Here is a 7,131-nt window from a genome sequence, read left to right as displayed (position 1 = left end):
TGGAGACAATTCATTGCAAATGTCTCACAGCTGGTCCAGGCACTTCTCCTCTGTTGAACTCTCTCCAGAGAAGATCTGCTAAGGTCTTCCAATGATGTCCAATTTCAGGCAGCTTGAAGGCACCCTTAATGCAGTTTGGCTTGTGCTCACCCCTGCAGGAGCATAGGAAGACCCCCCTGTCCCCAGCCACAGTGAAAAAGCAGATCAGAGACATTTAATTGATTTCCCTGAGAAGTGGAAGGGAATGGAAAAGGTTTGCCGGGCTATATCGCTATAGTCCTGAACATCACACTGCTGAATGCAAGCTGGTCAACCTTCCTTGGAAAACTTGGATTTATCCAGTTGCTGTGGTCCTGCAGTTGAAAAAAACCAGATTTCATTGTGGTACCCTGGTATATGTCCCCACTCCCTGGCTGTCCCTGTGCTGGGTGCTGCTGCCTTGTCCGGTCCCTCCGAGCTGTGCTGCAGGCAGGCCCCGCCTCTCGCACCCAAAACCCCTCCAGCTGGTCCCGTCTTACCCAGGCCTGGCTGCCTGGCTTTCTGTTTGCTCCGAACGTGTGTGAACAGGCCTTGCCTGGAGCCTGCGGGCATGGAGGCGGTGTCAATGAAAGCGTAAACACGGCCATTCTCGTTCAAGGATGTGCCGAGTGAGGTGTGCTGCGGCTTATGAAATCCTGCTTTGAACGGCTGTGAGGAATTCATAGAATTCTCATAAATCTTGATCGTTCCACTTTCATTGAGGGTTTTTATTATCCCTTTTTAAATTTTGTTTGCTTTTTTTTCCTTCCCTCCATTAATCATTCTCTTATTCTGAAGTTCCTCTCTCCAGCGAGGGACAATTAAAAAGCTCTGCTTGGCAGAGCTAGTGAACCACACCAGCTGCATACTAACAAGCAAGAGGATGTCTCTCGAGCAATGTGTAGCCAAAGAAGGGATGCATCCACTTGATCCAGTGTGTAGCCTTCCAAGAAAGCTTGGATGCTCTTTGTCAGCAGTGCAGCTCTCTGGAGTAACCTGGTCCTAACCCATGTCTCACTGGCTTGGGGGATACTATCATGAGCTTTGTGACATTTGCCATCTATGTCATCCTCAGCTGAGCAGTCCAACCATGGTTTTGTGTGTTTGATTGATCGTCCAGCTACCTTTGATCACTTCTAAAAGGTCTAGTACCTTGAAACACTCTCTTAAGAAACCATTGTCCTTAATTATTGCAGCAGGAAAAGGAGAGGTGTGGAAGGGAGGCAGAGGGAATCAGGGGAACCCACTGTAACAGTGGGAGCCTTCCAGGGGGAAGAAGAAGAATGGGAGTAACTGAAGTAACCCACAAAGGAGATGAACCTGGAGGGATTTTATTTATAAACCTGCTTTACCAGCACATATGTGGTAGCCTGTAGTCCTGGTCAAATGCTCAGCTTGTAAAAATCATTGAGGAAGGAGCATGAAGCTGGAGTCCTGCACAAGCCCTTATGGCAAAGGGGCACCCCAAATGGTGGGGCAAGGCTGTGAGGGGTCATAGGGACCACAGCCAGCCCTGGGGCAAAGATCCCTGCCCCACTCTGTCCACAGCTCCAGGGGCCAGTAGTGTGTCAGCCCTCTCTAGAATTACTGCCTTTGGGCCCATGTGCCACAGGGATGTGAGGACTGGCAGCGTGCGGGGAGCTCATCCTGGGATACAGCAGAGGAGATGCTCAACACTTAGGAAAGCTTTGCCTCCAGTGCCTCCAAAAAGCAAACAAAATCCCAGCAGATTTGGGCTAGAAGCAGCAGTGACCCCACAGCCTCTGACTATGCAGCACATCACTGCTGCAGTGGCCTTCACAGGTCCATTGTACCAGAATTATGTACCCTGATCATCTTTTCAATAGCAGTTAGGTGGTTAATTTCCTGAAGGTTGCAGGCTGAAGTCTTATTTTTCATACATGACTTGGTAATTAAATTATCCCTGTTGCTATTACATAATGTAAGTAACAGCTACTTGATTTTAAAAGAATAGTCAAATTTGGCAGACAGTTCAGAGTAATTTATTTTATATTGGAGCCTAATGCTAAGCGATTGCACAAAAAGCAGAAGGCAGCTGCCTGGAATAGTCTAAAATAAGCGTGTGGTAACCAACAACTATTATTATTGTATTACTGCTTATAATTCCCAAATGGAGAATTAAATTTCTGTAATAGATACAGCTTTTAACAAAAACAAAAATAAAAGTATTTGCTTTTTCTGTCAAGGAAAACTCTTTTAGGAAATGATACTATTGAATGTACAGTTCCCAAGGGAGGGTGGAAGGAAAAACCCCCAGCCTTGCAAGATTCTTTTGCACAGGGCTTCTGCTTTCCACAGATTCCACTGCAGGATTGTCTCAGATTTCTTCTAAAGGGCAGGCAGAAGGATAGATTTATTATTTAGAGATAAAAATGAGCTAATTAGATTTTTTTTTAGCTATAATACATTCTCTCTGTAACTGCATTTAAGTTGGAATTTAGCATTCACTTGCCAAAAAATGACATTCCCTCTTCCCCACAAGCCTGGGTTCTCCGTTTCTGCCTCCTAATGTGTCTGACCAGAAACACTATGGCAAATTACAGGGCTGGTCAATAGGAGCATAGGATCACATTTCAGGCTCTGGGAGCTTAATATTGGCTAGTACAATTTTGACCTTAATTTTAACAGGCTTTTGCTTCTTCATGCCAGTTTATATGGGAAGGCTGGCTCAGCCATGGGGAGCTGGGCACTGACCTGGTCTCCTGGTCAGACCTAAAAGTAACTCAAACAATCAATGCATCTTTAATTTGAAATGCTTGATGACTAATCTCTTGTTTTTGTTAATTAATGATCTGCAGTTAATCATTGTGAATAGTAAATTGTCTATTTCAGCATTGATAGGAAGAGTTCCTATGGGAAAATGTTCCCCTATAGCTTTAATTTAAATATGCATTTTCACATCACACTTACCATATCCTTACCTTTATGCTATCGCATGATTATAGGTCCATTAACTAATCACATTTGACAACTTGTTTATTGAGGGGAGCAACTACTTTACATCTCTTGCCTGGGAAAGAAAATGCTCTAACAAACAATTATTCAGCAGCTGCAATCATGGAGCACTGAATTAATTGCTTTGAAGATCTCAGTCAAGAAGATCTTGATAAAAAATCAAAGAAAATGTTGTTTGACAGAATGCATGAATGAGAGTGCCAGGAGGGACTGAGGCTTGGTAAGCTGCAGCCCTGCTCCAGGGAGCGCTCCATGAGGACCTTGAAACACTGCACTCAGAGGAGGAGGAAGAGGCTGTAGAAAAGCTCATTTGCTTGTTTGTTCTTTTATGTTTAGTTTATCAAAACCAGAACTTATACATATAATTTGATTATAGGATCAGGATGCTTCTAAAATGGGCAAAAAACCTGAGCACAGTCAGGTCTATAAAGGCTGACATGGATATCTCATATGTGTAACCTCTGTGGATGACTTCTGCCATACAAATAATTAATCCAAAGGGTACTGTGAAGTTTAATGATTATAAAGCACTTTAGAACTTTCTCCCAATGGGAGCTACTGTGATTGTACTGGAGTGGGATAAAAAGCAGAACAAGGCATGTGGGGATCTCAGCTCTGGACTTGGCTGGGCAAAATTGTCTTGGTGCACCTTGATGCTGGGAAATGCCATCCACTCCTGACAAATGTCCAAGAGGGCATCAGGACAGTTTGTATCTTGAGTTACTTTGTTGGGACCTAGAGCATTGTAGAAAATAGTGGGATTGCTGATAAAGCATGATGAAGGCACTGAAGGCATGGACTGGAAAGGGGTTTCTGATCTCTCCAGCTCCTTTGTGCCTGCTGCTCTTTTATCAGCACGAGGACCAGAGTGTCTCACATGAGACAGTCCCAAACTCTGCTCCATGGACAAGTCACAGCCTGCAGCACACTGGCCAATCCCAAGCCATGCTTCCTTCTCTCAACTGCTGTAACCTTGTGTGCTTTGCAAGTCAGCTGAGATGAAATATGTTTCTGCCAGATAAGACTGATTCCTACAGTGACACTGGAAAGGGAAGGAGAGCTTAAAAATTCAAAATTCTCTATAGTAAAGGGCTTCAAAAGTGAAGAACAAGGACTAAACAATATTTTCTCTGAATATTATGTCACTATAAAAAGCTGAAAAAGTTGCCCAGGTGGCTTCTCAGAAAACATCCTGATTGGGCTTGTTGCTCACATCCAATTAGTAACATAGTCAGCTTTTCAAAACTGCCTTGTTCTTACATTAAAAGTTGCTAAGAGTTTGCTAGCATGATCTCTCTAGAAATGGGAAGAAATAGAATTCTTTTTCCCAAGTTCATGCCCTAAGTTCAGAGGGTCTGTGAGGATGGTGGTATTGAAGTCAGTCATGAACATGGCACTATTTTGCCAAACCAAGCACCCCTAAGGGCTAATGCCTCAAAAAGTGTGATGGAAACTTGTGTCACAATGGATCATGTTTAAAAGTGAGGGGCAGAGAAACTGTGGCCCCTCCCTTGACTCTTGCTTAAAATAAGTAAGAGCCCAAATTGAATTTATCACTTGTATATACCCTGATATAACAATAATTGTTTTTGCAGCAATCCCTTGGCTCTCTTTAATGTTTCAACATGAGACAGATAGAGCCTAACTAAATAATTGGCTCTATCTTTTCCTTTTCCCTTTCCTGTTTTTTTTTCTCTTTTTTTAAATTTTATTTTGCAGATATGGTTGACAGAATTTGCCCTGCCAAAGGAAATGTAGAAAGAAGCAAGTAAACAAGTTGTAGCTGAAGCTTGTATTAATCATTCTAGTAAGCTGAAGAGTAGCTGAAGACTCATGTGTTCTGGTTTATAATTACAAAAAATGTAAATAGAAGATTACATATTAATGCTTAGAAATCACTAACTTTACTTGCCAAGGAATTATACCATTATTTTAAATGAATGAACAGAGAAGTGTACATCAGGCTGTAGGCTCAAGGGGCTATTGCACAAGCTGGGTTAAACTGGAGGTGTTCCCAAGACAGCAGACCTTTATCCTTCTTTAGGATAATGATCAAGCAAATGTTTAAGAATCTTCCTAATGAGGTCATGAGTAAAATGTGATGTATTATTAGACACACAAATGAACTCTTATTAAAATAATAGAAAAATCCTGATATATAAAATGCATGGTGTATTAAATCCAGTTTGACCTGAAGCCATGTGTTGAATACCATTATTAGGATCTGTCCTTAATAAAAGGCTTTCCATTTAGTTAGTAAAATTTGAGACTCTTGCTAATTTTGAGCCTAGTTTTTTCCATGCTTGAAGAGCTGGTCTGCCCCACATCAGGTGTCCCATGCTGTGTGATAAAGCTACAGCAATGAGAAGAGTATTCTCATCCTCTACATCCAGTCTCTAGGTCTGGATTCAGAAGAAAGGCAAAGCTGCCACAGGCTCTCTATTTTCCTACCAGCCAAATATACAGGCTAGGAATCTGTCAACTCAGTGCTTTGGCAGCTGACCCTCCAGCTGATCCATCCACGGCATGGGAAGGTCACTTAAATTGCTCTCAGTTTATTTCAAAAGCTCTCAACTCTTTTGTACAGACATCGGACTGAGGAGTAATGTCCACTCAAAACCAAAGAAAGTAAAGCAGCTGCTGCCATCTGAAAAAAATGCTGTGAGGACAAAGCAGCTCACTTGTGCCAGCCACACAGTTATAACAATTTTTCCTGCTATTGAGAAATTTGTGAGATGTTAAGCTCACTATAACAGCACTAAGATCTTCCCTTGCCTAAGTTACATCTTTATTTAGGCACACACCCTTCTGGCCACAGAGTGATGGAAATATTTTGATTTGGTTTTTGCTAATGCACAATGAATTGCTAAAACGGAGGCAATATTAATGAACGTATTCTGTTCTTGTAAATCAAGAGTGCCCCTGAGCAAGTAGTGCGTGGTCAGCTCTGGGCACCCAGCTCAAGAAAGATATCATCAAAATACATGTGGGATTTTGAAATAGACACTAATGAGAAAATGGAAAATAGAACCCAAACAAAGATGGAAAAGACTAGGACCAATTTCCTTTTGGGTGATAAAACTTAATCAATGATATTTGTATTTGGAACCACTTTTATAGTCAGTGACAGAAAAAGGAATGTGAATGTGAACACTTGCTGACCCTTTCCTTCATAGCAAAAGAAAATACACAAATTTTAAAGCTTGGAAAGAAAAACTCTTGTGGCATATCATCAAGCTGCAAGTGCTACAAGACAACAGTGATGCCAAAATTTAAGTAAATTAAAGAATATAATTTTTTACTTTTAACTGCCACTCTGAATTCATGTCCAGACAGAGACATAAAGGGAAACTTTGACAGACTAAAAGGCTTCCCACGTCTGCATATTAAAAAGCCTGTAATTACTAAGGGCTGGTAAGAGGCTGTGTATGAAATGACTTTCTTCTGCAAGCATTCCTGTATCACTACCAAACACTGGACAAGAACTGCAAAAAACCCTTCAGGTGAAACATGTATATTATAAATAATGTCTTTTTGTAGCTATTTTGCAAGAAGTTTATAGAAATGTGAAGAAATATTGTAACAGAATAAAAGACACTTCACTAGTTATTATAAATTTTCTCCCTTTGGGGAGGTACATAAAAAACATTTAGAAAGCTATCTTGATATAAAAATCTTGAAAGATCGTTCTTTCCTCATAAAAAGCAATTTATTTTGATGGCTCACAAACTGGGGGTTTTTGTGAGTATATAATACATATATGGAACAATTACAGTTTAACCATTTGCTAATGGTTATATGAAGAGAGCATCATATCATATTCCCATGATTGCTTGAAGCAAACTGCAGCAGCTTTAGCTGCAGCACAATTTTCATTAAATCACTCAGCTGCACTGTCCTGCCTTGCAATTGTCAATCCCACTTTGTTTTTTTCATGGACTCTTATTCCAAAATTAAAATGTCTTGCAATTCCTTTTGCATTTATTACAGTAATTTTATAACTGGGTCAAAAGAACACTTTACTTGAGCAGCTCAGTTAGCTCTAAATTAGCAGTGTCACACTGAGATCTAGCTGGTGAGGTGGGTAAGAGTTCCCCTTCTGCACAAGGGTGCCCGTGAAAGGAAAACAATTAATGG

The sequence above is a fragment of the Molothrus aeneus genome, chromosome 8, assembly GCF_037042795.1.
Source record: "Molothrus aeneus isolate 106 chromosome 8, BPBGC_Maene_1.0, whole genome shotgun sequence".
NCBI lineage: Eukaryota > Metazoa > Chordata > Aves > Passeriformes > Icteridae > Molothrus > Molothrus aeneus.
Note: the sequence above shows the minus strand (reverse complement) of the source record.